Here is an 18,048-nt window from a genome sequence, read left to right on the forward strand (position 1 = left end):
CCGACGTCGTGCCCTCCGCGGCTGCGCAGTTCGCACGTCAAAGCCGGGCTCGGGCCGGGAACGGGGGTTTCGGGGAGCAGCGCGGCCTGGGGAGCGTCTGAAGCTCCGGGAGCCGGGAGAACGCGAAGGCAACAGCGGGCCCCGCCGCAAAGCCGCAACCCGAACGAGTGAGCGAGAGCAGCAGCAGCAGCAGCAGTGCGGCGGCCGCCGCGGGAGCCTCTGGGCCGCCGTCCTCCCGCGCAGCCGCCGCCGCCGCAGGATCCTGTCGCCGGGAGCAGGAGCGGGCGGAAGACAACGGAGGGGCCCAGCGCCCAAGCCGCGCCGCGGGGACCGAGCGAGCAGCCCGAGGCGGCGGCGGCCGCCGAAGACGGGGACGGCGACGACGCGGAGGCGGAGAGGGAGCCGCCCGGCCCAGCCCCGTGAGTGACCCGCCGGCCCGACCCCGCTCGCGGCGCGGACGCCAAGCCTGGCTTCCGCCTCCCTGCGGCCCCGGCCCGGCCCCGACCCCGAGGCTGCCTCCATTTTCTCCGGTTGGCGGTGGCGGGTTCCACACCCCCACCCCGGCCCAGGAGTCGGCGGGAGCGGCCCGGCCTGCCCGCTCTCCGCCCGGCCCGGGCCCCTCGCGGGAGCCTTCCCCGTTCCCCGTCCCTCCCCGCAACCTCGTCCTAGCCGGCGCGGCGCTCAGGGGTCTGCGGCCCGGGGCCCCGGGGACCCTATGCGCTCCTGCCCGCCCTCCGCGGTTATTTGGCGGGGCTGTCGGCGCCCGGGTTTGTTGGGGGAGGGCGTCCGGGGCCCGGGCCGAGCCAACTGTCACTCCCACCGCACCAGGGCTCGGGGCCGCCGCGCTCCTCGCCCCCTGGTAAACTTACCTGTGACCCGAAGGCGGGCGAGCATCTTTGCGATCTTCCTCTCGGGAACACTGCCTAACCGATTTCTGGTTAGGGAATGGTGCGGTCGGAGCGTTCCCCCGGGTTCGGTTGGACCAACCTGCGCGCTGACCCCGCTTGCAGGCGCCACCCCCGCCCTCCGGTCGGTCGGCGCCGGAGGGATTCAAAAGGTGAACCCGGGCTCCGGGGCCCCCTTCCCACCCTCCCCCCACCCCGGGGGGTACCTTAGACGCTCTTGGTGCGGGAGATAAGGCACGATACCAGGAAGGAGGCGATAAGTCCTGTGAAAGACCTACAAAATGCTAAGAAAGGTACCCGGGAAAGACCGGGACCGATCGATCACACCCTTCCGCCTAGTAGAAATTTGGAAGACTTCCTGGGCGAGGCGGTACACAGCCGATCTTGAAGGCCCTGTGGGGATTTGGGAGAGAGGAGGGTTTGCAGAAGAGAACAGTGTGTGGAGGGGCAGCAAAGCTAGAGGAGGACAAAGGTAAAAAGGTACAGTCTAGGAATAGTAGATAATGCAGTTGGTTGCGTAAGGCCACGGTGAGGAGTGGTGTGGGGGCGGGGGGCGGTCGCCACAGTCGTTTGGGGTCCACATCCTGGAATACTGTAGAGGAGCTGTTTGAGTGGCATTCTAAGGAAAACTTAGAGCTCATTTCTCGGTGACTCATGGGCCTAGAAATGGAAGCTGGGGAATATTAAAGGCGTTCCTGTGAAAGAAAGAGAAGGAGGCCCAGTAGGGAGTTGACATTCTGTGCCTTGAATATAACGCACTTTGAGGTAGATTTTGACAGCTTTCTGGATGTTCAGATAAATCCATGTCCAGGCTAGGCCAAAGTACCTTTTGCAGAAAACTTCATTAGATGTCAGACTTTTAAGAAGTAATGGAAAGGTGTGTATAAAATGAAGTGTTTCTGTTGGTGCGGTTCACTAAAATGCATCAGAACTTCTCACACTGTGTATTAGATGCCTACATTTTGGGACTGCTGAGCTGAACATAACTCAGTTCTTTGAGATGGTGTGTTTGTGTAAGGCAGTATAAATGGATGTTTTAAAAAATCAGATTGTTACTAGTAAAAAGTTGGACATAGAAACTTTTTGTAGGAATGTAAACATTTCTTTATTAGTTTTTTAGTTATGAAAATATAGGAGAACTAGAAGTGAAAGTCTTTGGCTTTATTTTGTTCCATTTTTCCAGATAACTAATGAATAAAGCCCCTGTATTTGAAGTCTAAGAAGTCTAAAAATTCTGTGGAAGCAGCTTAGAACCAGTGTTGGTTTTGTGAGCACTTATTTGTTGTTTGCTTATATGACAAGTGAATGTCAATTTTTTTCAGTTAAAAAGACAGACTTGTAAAATGCAGGAAGTATTGTAAAATTTTTAAAAATTATCTTCTGTAATCTTATCGCTTAGGTTTTGTTCTTGTGAACATTTTTGCATGTTTCCTTTTTATTCTTTTTTATATTTTTTCTTTACATAAGGAGATAAACTATATATATATACATATATATAGTTTTTATTAGGCTTTTCCTTTTTGTCATTGAATATCTTCATATAAAAATATTTTTACCCAGATGTAAGGGAAATCTTAAGTATATTATTTTTTTTCTGTCAGGATTGCCTTATTTACCTCAGATAAAATGCAGTAGTCATGCTTAGTAATTATTGCTGAGACAGAACTTTTTGTTAAGCCTTCTTGTTCGAAGACTTTGTTAACTTTTCTGTAAGATTTGGATCCTGTTGCTTATTGAATAAAGAAAGGTTTTATCATTTGGAATGTGTGCTGTCATCAGGTACAGAAGAAATCGCATATTTCTGTTTTTTGAGTGGATGTAATTTTAAAAAGCCACTATAAAAAGAGTACTTTCATAACTGGTATAATATCTCCCATACACTGTGATGCACCGCCCCCACCCACCACATCCACCTCCCCTTACCCCTGAAAAAGTCTTTATACTAAGGCCATCCATGTAGGTTAACTACCTTTTGACCATGACATCACAAAGATTCAGGCTAGACGTATTTCATCTTTCTGTTGGTATATCTTTGTGAAATACAGAATTTGTTGTGAAATAATTTGCTGCTGTACCAAAATGGACTTTTTAAAGTTTCATGGCAGATCACCGTAGTTCATTAGCAGGTTCTTGTTTAAACCCGTTTTTCCCTTGTGCTTTACAATCTGTAAAGACTGTTTATGTTTCTCATGGCATTTAAAGTGGGATACTGAGTTAGATTGTGTAAGTTTTCATAAGGTTAATATAAAAGAATAGCTGAGAAAGCCCAGTTTAATTATGGGGCTTGGTTTTATAATATGGTTTCACTTGTTTTATGTATGTATGTATTTATTTTTTGGCCACACTCTATGGCATGTGGGATCTTAGTTCCCAGGCCAGGGATTAAACCTGTGTCCCCTGGCAGAGTCTTAATTGCTGGACCTCAGGGAAGTGTGAATGTGGTTTTATTTGAATCTTTATTTGTATGTTGTAAATGTATACCACACGGCATCCTTTATTACTTTTGAATATTTGTTAAAGTATTTTTCTTCGGATAAACTTATTTAGGTTGTGTGTGTGTGTTAGTCACTTAGTCGTCCCTGACTCTTTGTGACCCCATAGACTGCAGCCCACCAGGCTCCTCTGTCAGTGGGATTCTCCAGGCACGAATACTGGAGTGGGTTGCCATTGCCTTTTGCATCTTTAGGTGTTAGATTTCTGCAGTAACTGCCATACTATACCAGAAGCCTTTTTTCCAGGAGAAGTTGATCATTCACAGTTGTACCATCTGCCATAAAAATACAGACACAAACCCAAATCCCCCCACTTTGGCAGGGAAGATTAAAATCCAGTATAGGGCAGGGCTTCATGTCAGATAGTGTCTTCTGGTTACCTTTCCAGTGGTATCTCTTTTAAAAATCAGTTTCCCTCCTTTCCATGGCTCCTTTTACTTAGAAATTTGATTATATGGGTGTTGTCTGGTGTTAGTAGAAATAGGAATCTGATAAGTGGATTAGTACAGATAATGGCAAAATGTTGGTAAAACTTAATGTGATGAAATTGTGGGAAAGATGATCAAATTAGATTGCTCGTGATTTCTTTTGTTATTATGAGGTTATAAAGATCTTGTATTTGTGTGAATGCATATCAAATCAAGTAGCCTAAATATTACATAATTTAGTCATCGGTCTATATTTTTTATTGAAAAGACTGGTTTTGGAGCCATCTTTAATTTAAAAAGGAATTGAGCTGTCTGAATTCTTACTTTGTCTTACCACTCAAGTGACTATCCAACTGGATCCTAATCACTACCTTTATCAGTCCATAGTGTGAGGGGAGAACAAAGTGAGGCAAATGTCCGTACCACCAGTATTTATAGAGTAGATCCGTCCGGAAGTAAACGCTAAATGTTCTTTCTGTTTCTCAGGCCTTCCAAAGACTCTGAAAAGCTATTGTAAGACTGGACAGCAGATGATAAGATTGTGGTGGCTTATTGCAGTCAGCATTTTTGGGAGGAGGGGATGTGTGTGCATGCACATGTGTGCATATGTAAGTGTGTGTGTGTTCTTCAATGTACCATTTCTCCTCTGTTGAGCTTCCTGGCCGTACTGTGCTTTTAACTTTTCTCTTGAGATAGGGGTGAGGGGATGGCAGAATTGTGGTTTTTAGCAACTGTGATGTCAGGTTGGCGGAGGAAGGAAGAGTGGCATACGGAGAATTGCAGGAAATCAGTCAGGTGTGAAGTAGCTCCAAAGGAGAGAGGTCAAGCCTGCCCCGGTCATTTATGTTGGGCAGTGGCCGGCACATACCTGTTTTCATAACCCTTCATACATTGTGTCTAATTTGAGATTTCGATGCTCTGAATACAGCGTCTAGATTGTAGGTTTGTATGTGCTTCTTTATGTGTGTATGTGCATTTTCCTGTGTGCAGTCACAAAGGCAGAAAAATCTGGTTAACCAATATTTAGTGGCAGTCTGGTTTTATATGATAATTATTCCTTAGGAGCATTATCCGGCAGATAAATTTTTGATGACCAAGGAAGTATGATAATGTTAAAGCGGCATCTCAGCACTTTGATTATTTTGATAAAATGTTTGTCTGAGAAACAAAATACACATTTTGTAGCTTGATCTTAATTAAGTTGCTGCTTTATTACTTTGTTTAATGATCTTTAGCTTGTTCTTTTACAGGGTACTGTTAACAGGTTAGTCACTGTTCTCTCCTTCCACAGTAGATTATTTATCAGCTGTATTTAGGCACAAGGAAGAAATACCATAAACAGATTCCATTTACATGTCTATAGTTTAAGACCCACTCTGGGATTTATAGGATTCTGAGAGCCAGTGTTACTAGTAGTTAAAAGCACCGATGCAGCCAGACTCCTGCATTGTTGAACCCTCACCCCCTCCTATGGGCTCTGTAACTAGGTGAATTCCTTCACTTCTCTGTAGCTTAGAGTCCTTGGATAGGTATGGACCTGGGGTCCTCACCCTCCAGGTCATGGACCAATACCTCCTGTCAGATCAGGAGCAGCCTTAGATTAGAAATAAAATACACAATAAATGTAATGTGTTTGAGTCATGTCGAAACCAGCCCCCTGCTTCCCAGTCCCTGGAAAAATTGTCTTCCCCGAAACCCGTCCCTCGTGCCAAAAAGGTTGAGACCGCTGCTCTAGACCATCTGAGAAGACCGTAGGGGGTTAAATGAGTTACTGTGTCTAGAGTGCTTAGAATACGGCCTGGCACACACCAAGTTTTGAGCTAGTATTTGAACCCAGATCCCCTCACTTCAAAATGTGGCACCCGGAAACAAGAGTATGACTGTCTCGTATGAAATAGTGTTGTTTCTCTCCTTAGGGTCTTGGTTTCTCGCTGACTGTTTTTGATTTAGTACTTTAGAATGAAGGTTTGTATGCGAACCCTACTGTGATGGTGCTGACGCTAGACTGTTTCTAGTAGAAGAAATGTGAGAGCTTTAGGAACCCTGTAGTCGGAATGGTTCTTTCCACACCATGGCTGGAGCAGCAGGTGGCTGACTTTGAGCTGTAACTGGCAGAGCTTTCTCAAAGTAGAGTCACTTGCTCAGGGTTGTGCTACAGAGCTGATGTAGAACCTGATTCTCTGCTCTTTATCCAGTTTGCTTGAAAGTTAGTTTTATACTTTATGTAGCAGTGTCTTCTTAGAGCATTTGTTGTTGTTGTTGGGTCGCTAACTCGTGTCTGACTCTGTTGCAACCCTGTTGTGGACTGTAGCCTGCCAGGCTCCTCTGTCCATGAGACTCACTATGACTCTCTCATATGAAATAGTTTCATTTCCCTCCATAGGGTCTTAGTTTCTTGCTGACTTTTTTGATTCAATAACTTTAGAATGAAAGTTTGTAAATAGACCCTAATAGGGGCATTAATAGATTTCTAGGCAGCAACCACATATGGTAACACAGAATGAGATGTTGTATTCTAAATGCTTTAGTTATATAAAGTCATAATTTGATGAGTGGTTCATAGGTTTATTTGGCCGGTAAGTAATGTTTATTTTCCATGTTAGTCTTATAGAGAAGATGGGAGACCTTGTGTTATAGTGGGCAAAGCAGAAACCTGGGCCGATTGAAAGGTTTCTGGGCTGGGTCCTGATTTGTTCACTAATCGTGTTACTCTGGGTGAGTCTTTCCACCTCTCTAGGCTTCAGTCATCCCATTATTATACTCAGGGGACCAGACTGAAAAGCCCTTTCAGTCTCTTGCTCTTATTTTCAGTGATCCTGTGTGTAAGCTTTCTGTAGGCTTTTTTCCCCCTCTCCTGGGCACCTCTCCTTTGCCTGTGGTCTTGAAGTCAAGTTTCTTGACATGAGCTTTGAGGCCATGCTCTAACTTTTTTTCTGCTGGTTGTGTTCTGATGCTTCGTATTATTTCACAATAATTCTGCTTCAGGTAAATCAAAATCTATTTTTTCCCCAAATTTTCTTTTTTTTGTATTTACGAATAAATGGTTGGGAACTAGCTTATTAGCAAGTTAATGATAAATCTTCAAGCCTCATAACTAGTTTCATTTCTCAGCTTTTAAGCACTATATGTTGTAAAGTTCTGTGAGCTGTTGTTTTGGGGAAAGGGAAAATATTAACTGAAGGCAGTGTGAGTGGAAAAGAAAGGGCCAATAGTATAGAAACCAATTGGAAGATGTGAAGAACATGCCTAAGATATTAATAGTGTTCTTTGGTTGTATTGGTACTAGTCCTCCACCTGTGAAAGGGTGGTAGGCTGGCTTAGATAGGATTGTTTCCAGCCCAGAGTTCTGTCACTGATAAGAGAGCAGTGTTCACCACCCCTGAGCACTTAGAGCTTCTCAGACATCTATGATGCATGCGTTTGTTCCGCAGGCAGTTATTATTGCCCGTTATGCTGGTCCTGTTCTGTATGCCAGTCTCAGAGTTTCCAGGTAAATAGCTCTTCCCCTCTTTGATGGCATGTTAAGAGCTAGTTTATGACTTTGGATTCTCCAACAGGGAGACAGAAACTCAGGTCACAGAATGATCCTTGCAGATCATTTGCGTGCATGCTTGCCAAGTCGCTTCAGTTGTATTGGACTCTTTGCAGCCCTATGGACCGTAGCCCGCCAGGCTCCTTTGTCCATGGGATTCTCCAGGCAAGAATATTGGAGTGGGTTGCCATGCCCTCCTCCAGAGGATCTTCCCAACCCAGGGACCAAACCCCTGTCTCTTCCGTCCCCTGCACTGGCAGGCAGATTCTTTACCACTAGTGCCACCTGGGCAGCCCTACAGACGGTTTAGCTGTTTCTTTGCAGTATGGTTTATTCTCTATTCTGCCTGTGTGTGTGTGAGACACACATTTCTCCTGAGTATGTAGATTTTTGTATCAGTAGATTTCCTATGTAAATTTTGTACAATAGATGGGAATATAGTTGAGTTGCTGGTTTTCATTTAACCTTTTTGCATATCTATTTTCCCCTCTTCCCCCATATCCTGTTTTCAGAGTATGATACATTGTTTCTGTAAGTATTAAATGATTCAGTTATATAGTATTCTGATAAAACTACTCAGCAGAGATGAAATACTTAACCAAAACACAGGTTTCTGTGTATTTTATTTCTCTCTGCCATCTTTATACTTACTTGAATGAGGTTTCTTGCTGTAAAGCTGAAGCTTATTAGGATCTCCTTTGTCCTGATAAGTTCACATAAAGCAGTATTTCCTAAATTGTGTTTTGCAGAACACTAGTCTTAGAAGCTGAGAAGGCAATGGCAGCCCACTCCAGTACTCTTGCCTAGAAAATCCCATGGACGGAGGAGCCTGGTGGGCTGCAGTCCATGGGGTCGCACAGAGTCGGACACAACTGAAACGACTTAGCAGCAGCAGCAGCAGTCTTAGAAAAGATTAATAGTTGGTGGGAGAGGTTCCAGAGAAATCTTTAAGTTTAGGAAAGCACTGGATTAAAAACAGTTAATCAGTTTTTATTTTTTGTTGATGGTTGTGTTACTGTGTTTCTGCAGAGCTTTTCAAAGTTTTAGTAATGTGCATTATGACTGTCCAGGAGGGACTGCAGTGTGCAGTATTTCACCATTTGTCAAGTGCATTTGGTCACAAGAACATCTCCTTTCCCCAGGAAATGACCACAGACACTTTGAAGGAGGGGTCTATTAGAGCATGATTTGGAAAACTCTCTTATTTTCATACTTACTAGTAAGGAATTCAGAGCATTTGCTTTTTAATTTGAATGATTACTTACAACAAGTTGGAATTTAACTAAGATTGGAGTAATTTATTTTCAGTTTTGTTTGGAAGAATGAACACCTTAGATGAGTGACTTTTCAAGCTTTTTTTTTTTTTTTTTTAACTTCAGCCCGTAGTGAGAAATTACATTTTTGATCAATGACCTAGCACATATATAAACACACTGTCAAAACTGAAAAAGAAGTTTCATGAAATAATACTTAGGCCTTCCTATGTACAATGGGTGCGTTCTGATACTTTTTATTCTGTTCTGTTTTTAAATGTATGTTATTAGGTCCTAAAATAATTTGACATTCAATTTGAGAAACACTGTGAGATTACATGAATTTATAAACTCTTAAGATGTTAGGGTGAGAAGATACTGTCAAGATTGTTTTGTGAGTGGGAAAACTAGAGCTTAGCCTGCAAGAGGAAGGGCTCTGGCCTTAGAATTCCTGGATTTAGATTCTGGTTGTTTTCTTGGGCAGGGTGTTCAGTGCCCATTCTGCCTCAGCTCTCTCATCAGTAAAATAGCAAGAGTAGAACCTGTGCATGGAGTAGTCCTGAGGATTCGGTAAGAAATGCTTTGCATAACGTCTGATAGATTCTAAGTGCCCCAAACCTTGTAGCTTTTATGATAACTGAAGTTCTAAAACTCTTTCCGCTGCACTGTATATACTTTCGAAAATATTTTAGGACTTTGGAAGTGTTAAAGTGGCCTTCAAGTGAACCTGAACTCTTTTTTGATGTGTAACTGGATATATCGTTTGTTCTGATGTTAGCCCTTTGGAATACTAAGCTTTAAAATAGCCATAAAGTGAAAGTTGCTTAGTTGTACCCCAACTCTTGGCAAGCCGGTGCACTGTAGCCCGCCAGGCTCCTCTATCCATGGGATTCTCCAGGCAAGAATACTGGAGTTGGTAGCCATTCCCTTCTCTAGGGATCTTCCTGACCCAAGGATTGAACCAGGATCTCCTGCATTGCAGGTGGATTCTTTACCATCTGAGCCACCAGGGAGGCTGTTAGGACCCACTTAAAGTTGATTTGCCTCATAATTGCTTCATGCCATATTCTTGTATTTTTTAAACTATTTGTAACAATATCAAGTTTAGAATAATCTTTCTTTGTAACATGTAATTAAATACAAATAAGTGCATACCTATATCAGTGATTAATTTAGTATTCTTACAGTTGTAGTTCACTGAAAGAAGGACAAGGTAAAGTTTGCTGTTTCCTGTTATATCTCTTTTTCTGCAGTTTTTAAAATCCCCCTCTTAATATTTTATAATACTATTGGGGGTTTAATTTTTGTGTCCTAACCTAAGAAAAGGAATATTTAGAGGGTGTTAACAATGGCAGAGGCCAAATCAGTTTGTAGACGACTCTCCATCGTCCTGAACTTAGCTGGCTACTGCAGACATTTTTGTCACTCACTGAGGCATTTTCATTGTCTGTCCCTGATTATATCTTTTCTTTTTGTTTCTTTACTTGTCCGTTTATCCTCAGTTCGACCTGAAATTGCTGAAATGAGAGGTTCTTATGAACATCATTGAGGCAGACCAATTCAGTATTAAGAGGCATTCTGTGCTTACGTAAGCAAAAGGAGTGAGGTAAAAAGAATAAATACACTAACATGGCTCATGTGTGTTACCTGCTGGTATAAAGTTTAAGACCTCTTTATGTATCTGCCTCATTTAAACCTATAATCTATTTTCATCCCGTTTTCAGTTGAGAAAGAGAAGCTGAGTGATCGGCCTGAAGCCATCCACCTAGAAAGGGGCCCTAGGTGTGAAGCCCTGGCTGCAGAGGGCGTGCTCATGGCCCGCCATGCTCTGCTGCTTTCACCACAAGGTGTTGGAGTGCCGACTCGTCCCGGAACATAGGGAACTTCTGTGACAGAAACAGATAACATCAAGGTTTTCAGTCAGCACATGTGATCTCCCAGGATGCTGAGAGGACTTTTACATTGCCGGGTAGCTGTTGGTGGTTTTTGAGGAGCTGTGAAGAGAGGGAGCTGTGTAGGAAGAGGAGGGAAGCTCACGTACTGTTCTTCCAAAAAAGGAAAAGGTGGAATCCACCACTCATAGGCACTAAACTCGGTGTTGATTGCTGGACAGATTCCAGAAAGCGGTGCAGCCTTAGCAAAGTGCTGCTTTCCAGCGGGTACTGTCCATTTATTAACTGTTTCTTTTCCTCCTAGGATTCTGTTAAGTTCTTGGATAATAAGCATGTAGCCAGAGTACAGATATGCAGTTGTTCATAGTTTAATTCATATTTGAGATTGACTGAAAAAATGTTAAATCATACAATTTAAATTGAAATATCTTTTAGGACTTAGAAATCATTTTGATGTCTTTACAAGATCATCTTATTTAGGTTCACTGTATTATAATATAGCTTTATAATATTTGCTTTTCCTAAGCTGCATCTGGCAAGTCAGTCTCAGAAACAGTAGCCTTGTGCCTTGCCTTCTCAAGTAGGCGAGAAGGAACTAGAACTTGTCCCATCTTCCTGTATGTGCACACAACAAAGTAAATATTGATACTGCCTAGTTTCATGTTGTGCAAATCATTCATCCCTGTTCCCTGAGATTGGCTGTAACCATTTGTTTACTCAAGAGTTAGTTGTCTTGCTCCTGAAGACAGTCTAGTGAGTGATGGAAGTAGGTTGATGGGAAGAGGACTGGACACTAGGAGAGTGTACTCTACCCTCTCAAGAGCTAGAAACCTACTGAGAGGGGGCCAAGGTGACAAATGTTAGCTCTTTTCTCTTCTGTGAAAGCTCCCACACTTTTAAAATGAAATATAGTGAGGAGTGAGTGTCCTTATCCTAGGATATCATAGGTGTTGGGAAGGGCACAACTATCTTTTGCAGATGCTTCTTAAGAAGAGGAAGGAATAAGGAAGAGGAACAAGACATTGCAGTGCATCCAGAAGGAAGTGACCAGAGAGAGAGTCAGTGGCTCCAAATTTGTATGTCATGTGCAACTTTGAAAGAGCTGATGGTGAAAGCGGAACTGGTTGCTCTTGGGGATTGTTTTGAGCTGGAGCACTTGAATAGTGTGTTAATTATGAAGTATAGTAAATGTATGTTAAAGGCCATGGCCTCCCAACCAAAAAAGGGAGGGGAGCTTCAGACCTCTATAATATGGAAGTGGTAAGTTCTTTTAAAAGTCTTGAAATACTTATCAATAATCTATCTTGATTATTCTAGATCTAGAAAAATACCAGAAGATGTAAAATTCATCTTTAAAAGTCAGCACGAACTCTTAAAAACATATTAAAATAGAACGACAACCTGATAAGACATCACAAAAGAAGAAAACTGTTTCAATTTCACTTATCAAAATAGCCATGAAAATTCTCAATAAAACACCAGCAAATTTAATTAAGTAGGAAATTCTCTTAATTAAAGAAGACAAAGGACATGTAATGCTTGGTATTTCCTGTATGCCTTTATATTCTAATATATTATTTCAGTTCATAGTCCTCAAAACTACCAATGGCATTTTTCACAAAACTAGAAAAAAATTTCACAATTCATATGGAAACACAAAAGACCCTGAATAGCCAAAGCAGCCTTGAGAAAGAAGAATGGAGCTGGAGGAATCGACCTTCCTGACTTCAAATTATCCTACAAAGCTACAGTCATCAAGACAGTATGGTAATGGGACAAAAACAGAAATATAGACCAATGAAACAAGATAGAAAGCCCAGAAATAAACCCATGCACCTATGGATACCTTATTTTTGACAAAGGAGGCAAGTATACAATGGGGCAAAACAGCCTCTTCAATAAATGGTGCTGGGAAAACTGGACAGCTACAAGTAAGAGAATGAAATTAAAACACTTCCTAGCACCATACACAATGATAAACTTAATGGATTAAAGACCTAAATGTAAGACCAGAAACTATAAAACTCTTAGAGGAAAACATAAAACACTGAATGACATAAATCAAAGCAAGATCCTCTGTGACCCACCTCCTAGAGTAATGGAAATAAAAACAAAAGTAAACAAGTGGGACCTGATTAAACTTAAAAGCTTTTGCACAGCGAAGGAAGCTGTAAGCAAGGTGAAAAGACAGCCCTCAAAATGGGAGAAAACAATAGCAAGTGAAAGAACTGACAAAGGATTAATTTCCAAAATATACAGGCAGCTCATACAATTCAATACCAGAAAAACAACCCAATCAAAAAGTGGGAAAAAGACCTAAACAGACATTTCTCCAAAGAAGACATACAGATGGCTAACAAACACATGAAAAGGTGTTCAACATCACTCATTATTAGAGAAATGCAAATCAAAACTACAATGAGATAACACCTCATACCAGTCAGAATGGCCATCCTCAAAAAGTCTACAAACAGTAAATGCTGGAGAGGGTGTGGAGAAAACGGAATGCTCTCACACTGTTGGTGGGAATGTAAATTGATACAGCTACTGTGGAAGACAGTATGGAGAGTCCTTAAAAAACTAGGAATAAAACTACCATATGACCCAGCAATTCCACTCCTAGGCATATACCCTGAATATGCCTGGCATATGGCTGAATATGCCTAAAACTGAAAAAGACACATGTATCCCATTGTTCTTTGCATCACTGTTTATAATAGCTAGAATGTGGAAGCAACCTAGATGTCCATCGACAGATGAATGGATAAAGAAGTTGTGGTACATATACACGACGGAATATTACTCGGCCATAAAAAGGAACACATTTGAGTCAGTTCTAATGAGGTGGTTGAACCTAGAGCCTATTATACAAAGTAAAGTAAGTCAAAAAGAGAAAGATAAATATCATAGTCTAAGACATATATACAGAATCTAGAAAAATGGTACTGAAGAATTTATTTACAGGGCAGCAGTGGAGAAACAGAGAACAGACTATGAACATGGAGAGAGGGGAGGAGAGGGTGAGATATATGGAAAGAGTAACATGGAAACTACAAAAAAAAAAGACAAAGGACATGTAATTTTGGTATTTACTGTATGCCTTTGTTCTAATATATTATCTCAGTTCACAGTCCTCAAAACAACTCAAAAAGGAGGTTGTTATTATTACCCTCATTTTACGAGTGACAGAATTTAGGCCAAGAAGTTGAATAATCTGCTCCTGGATAAATTGCCAATAAGTCACAGAGCCTAGTTTTTGAACCCTTGCAGTCTGGTAGGGCTCAGACTGGGCGGAGGAGCCTGGTAGGCTGCAGTCCATGGGGTCGCTAAGAGTTGGACATCACTGAGCGACTTCACTTTCACTTTTCACTTCGATGCATCGGAGAAGGCAATGGCAACCCACTCCAGTGTTCTCGCCTGGAGAATCCCAGGGACGGGGAGCCTGGTGGGCTGCCGTCTGTGGGGTCGCACAGAGTCAGACATGACTGAAGCAACTTAGCAGTAGCAGTCTGGTACCAGCATACATTGAACATGCTGTATCATATTAATATAGCCAAGATAACAATGTTAGTTCAACAGTTCTTGTTGATTATGAACTCTTTAAAAGCTGGTAGAAGATAAAAGAATATCTTAAACCAACAGCAGACAACCTACTGATTGGTAAACACTAGTAGAATTCCCCTTGAAATCAGAAAATGAAACAAGCCTGCCCTACACCTTTAGCATTATCCTGGGCAATGCAAGATACATCAAATAAAAGGTACAACTGTTTGAAAAAAATGGTGCAGCTATATTTGTAGATGTTGCAGTCTTAAACCTAGGAAAACCAACAGAATCAATTGAAAGACTAAAAGTAAGAGTTCAATAAGGTAGCTGTATACCACATAAAAACACTTAAAAGTTGGTAGCATTTTTCTTGCTAGCAATATCCAGTTCTAAAAATACTGGGAGAACAATCTCATTATAGCAACCAAAAATCAAATTCATAAGTTGAGGGGATTGCTGAGAAATGTTTGGAATCTCTGAAGAAAACTAGTATAAATTTCATTGAGTGAAAAAAAGACTTAAAGATGGAGAGTTACCATGTTTTTGAATGTGAATACTGAATGTTATGAAGAAATAAAATCTCCCAAATTAAATTAGGGTATCTTGGCCAGAGAGTATAGCCAGATTTTTAAGAAGTCACCTTAGGGAGTTCAGTGAAAGATAAAAATAAATGTACCTGCTACATAAGTGAAATCATACATCACTGGGAAGGAAGAAGGGTTATTTAGCAAAAGAGTTTTAGATAATTGGTTATTGTTCTTTGGGAGAATCAATTTTGATAACTAAGCTACCCCTTTATGAAAATAAACCTGATGGGAGAATGAATTAAAAAACATAACTTAGGAAGGACATTTATATGAGTATTTATCAGACCTTTGAATAAGAAGCAGGCTTATTTCCATTGCTATCAAGTGATTGAAAGGGGGGAAAAAACTAAGGTTAAATATGTGAAAAAACATTACATGATGACGGAAGGTTAATCTTTACTTCAGTATAGTAAAGGCTCATGCAGACTGATAACTGCCATTTATTAGTAAGCTGTCCCTATGTTTTAAATGCAACCCTGGGTGTTTTATTCATGTTAAAAATTTAATAGTCATCCTAGCATTTGTAAATAATCAAGACTCAGAAGGTAAATGTTTTGTCCAAGAGTTCTTGTGTATACTTCTGCTAAGTGGTGGAACTTGGATTTGAACGTGGGTCTGATAAGAGCGTATGCTGTCAACTCTTAAAAGAGTTGTTTTCCAAACAGATTGCTAGCCCTTGCTCTCAGTGGAGAGTGCTTTACCCTTGCTTGATCAGGGTAAATGTTGCCTGGTCATAGGGGAGGCAGTTTAGTAGGGATAACCAAATATCTTGGTTTGCCAGGAAAAGTCCAGGTTTATGACTGTTGTCCTCACATAATTATTCATTGCATCCCCATTTATTCCCCGCAGCTTCCTGGTTTAGATGGTAAATTATGTCATCTAACATTCAGCACCTGCAAAACTAGCTGTTCTTTGACCACTACGATCCTGTTTTTGATGCTTAAGGAGCAAGGTTGTCTCTCGAATCCCAAGGTGTCTCCTCCTAAAGTAGCTTGATTTTTGAGGCATCAATTGTGGAGTCATGGCAGCTATCTGATCCTTCTTTGGAACTGAAAGGGTTTTCTGTACATTGAAACAAAAAGACTTTTTTGTCTGGGAACTGTGATGTTCTAACTCTAAAATGTTCTGCTTTTCTTCAGGTCAGACACTTGAAAGGAGAGGTTCTAAATGCAAACATCTTATTTTTGCCCACATTCGCTCTTTCACTCCTTGTCCACTCACATATGCAGCTTCTCAGGAACTATTGAAGAAAGAAGTTATGGAGTTCCAGTTTTTAAATGGTTGTTGTTTGATGCCATGCAGCTCTGAAAGAGACTTAAATTTTTGTCTGAGTTACAGTTGATTTACAGTGTTGTGTTAGTTTCTGATGTACAGTAGAGTGATTCCTTTTTCAGATTCTTTTCCCATATAGGTTATTACAGAATGTTGAGTAGTTTCTTGTGCTAAACAGTGGGTCTGTTTTGATTATGTTTTATATATAGAAGTGTGTATGTATTAATCCCAACTCCTAATACATCCCCCCTCCAACTTTCCTCTTCAGCAACCGTAAGTTTGTTTTCTGTGTCTGTGAGTCTGTCTCTGTTTCCTAAGTAAGTTCGTTTGTGTCATATTTTAGATTCCACATGGAAGTGACTTCATTATGTTTGTCTTTCTCTTTCTGACTAACCTCACTTCGTGTAATAATATCTGTAAAGCCTCATAGATAATAGGGGCTTGAAAAATATGTGGAATAAACTTGGAAGTATTTTTTAATTTATCCTTACTGAATGGCTGGGACTGAACAGGAGTTGCATGCTGGCGTCAGGGCTCTTTGAGAGATGGAGGAGCTGTGACAATAATCTCTCACTTTAGAGAGGAGGCCTGGGCTGTGGGTTAGTCACAGAAATTATTTGACTCTAAAGAAAAGTAATTAGTTCAGTTCAGTTACTGAGTCGTGTCCGACTCTTTGGGATCCCATGGACTGCAGCATGCCAGGCCTCCCTCTCCATCACCAACTCCCGGAACTTGCTCAGATTCACGTCCATCGAGTTGGTGATGCCATCCAACCATCTCCTCCTCTGTCATCTCCTTATCCTGCCTTCAATCTTTCCCGGCATCGGGGTCTTTTCCAATGAGTCAGTTCTTTGTGTCAGATGGCCAAACTCTTGGAGTTTCAGCTTCACCGTTAGTCCTTCCAGTGAATACTCAGGACTGATATTCAGAAAATCAGTGAAAATGATGGAAGCACTTTATTTCGTTGTACACTGTGCATGTTGATTGCTTTGATACACTTTCCCTGTTTGACTTAATCTAGTCATCTCTCCCCAGATGGGATGTTCCCTCAGCAGTGTTACCTGTTTCTACCTGAGCAAGAAAACTGCCGCACTAGATCTTGCGGTTTTTAACAAATTTATCATGGTGGTAAGGTTAAAAGCCACACCCTTATGTTAAAACTAGCTAGTTATTTTTTTTCTTGTTCCTTGCCTTCCATTTTAGGGAAATGAAAAAAAAAAAAGTATGTGTCCTTCTCTTTTCTCCTTTCTGTCCCATTCTCTTCCTCACTCCAAAGAATTAGATAAGCAAAGGAAAAATAAAGAAAGACAAAATGATTCTTGGGGCAACCTTAGGACACAAATAAATGTACGTGTTTTATACTAGCTTGTTGGGGACCACACATTTGGCTTTGAGTTTAGAAGCCAGAACACAGAAGAAAAGATCAGTTGCAAGGCTGTGTTCATGAGATAAAAGATAAACCAGCCACTTAGGAGAGGCATAATTTTTCCAGGAATTGAGACCCTGTGGATGCTTTATTAATGCAGCCGCTGGGTCCTTGGTACATTTCTCTCTGTTCTCTACAGTGTCTATAAAAGTATCCTGTTGAAGTTTAAGGCATCTTAGTACAAGGCATAGGAATAGTGTTAGACTGGAGTGCAGTTTAATTAAACCACCACTTTTCTGATGCTCTTTAGCTATGGAAATAACCCTCTACAGTCATTCATGCCATTGAACTTTTGATGAAAATCAAGTGCCATAGAGTCCAAGGTTATAGTTTTCTGCTTTAACATGAGCTGAGGGGACCAGCAGCACTAATCATCTGCCTTGGTACATTGAAGACCTTCACCAGGACTTGATTTCGAATCTACTTTAAGTTGACTTGGAAGCCAGGTGATTGTTTTCCTCAGAAAATAGCTCTGTGTCCACCATACAGATATGTTTAATGAACAATATTTTATGTCATGAATTAGTAGTTTTTTTAAAATATGTCAAATTTCTGACACAGAAGCCCAACATAAAAAAAACACAAAAAACGATAAGAGTGAGGTGACTCTCACCTGCTCTAGACCTTAGGGCAGGGTTTAAAAGCCACTGTCAGATTTATGGTGAATGGCATTTTAGTTTGGAAAAACTTCAAAGCCTGGATCGCCAGACTCCTA

The 18,048-nt window shown here is 41.4% G+C and overlaps 1 protein-coding gene across 1 annotated transcript in view; it reads left to right on the top strand.

The window, feature by feature from the left end:
• The first annotated feature begins 337 nt into the window (after positions 1 to 337).
• Positions 338 to 18,048, top strand: part of CAB39 (calcium binding protein 39) — a 101,919-nt gene continuing 84,208 nt past the window's right edge. Inside the window, exon 1 of the mRNA XM_061387910.1 lies at positions 338 to 419. The gene's annotated coding sequence lies outside the window, so the exon portion shown is untranslated. The remainder of the gene's footprint in view (positions 420 to 18,048) is intronic.

Source organism: Bos javanicus, chromosome 2, assembly GCF_032452875.1.
Source record: "Bos javanicus breed banteng chromosome 2, ARS-OSU_banteng_1.0, whole genome shotgun sequence".
In the NCBI taxonomy this organism is placed as follows: Eukaryota; Metazoa; Chordata; class Mammalia; order Artiodactyla; family Bovidae; genus Bos; species Bos javanicus.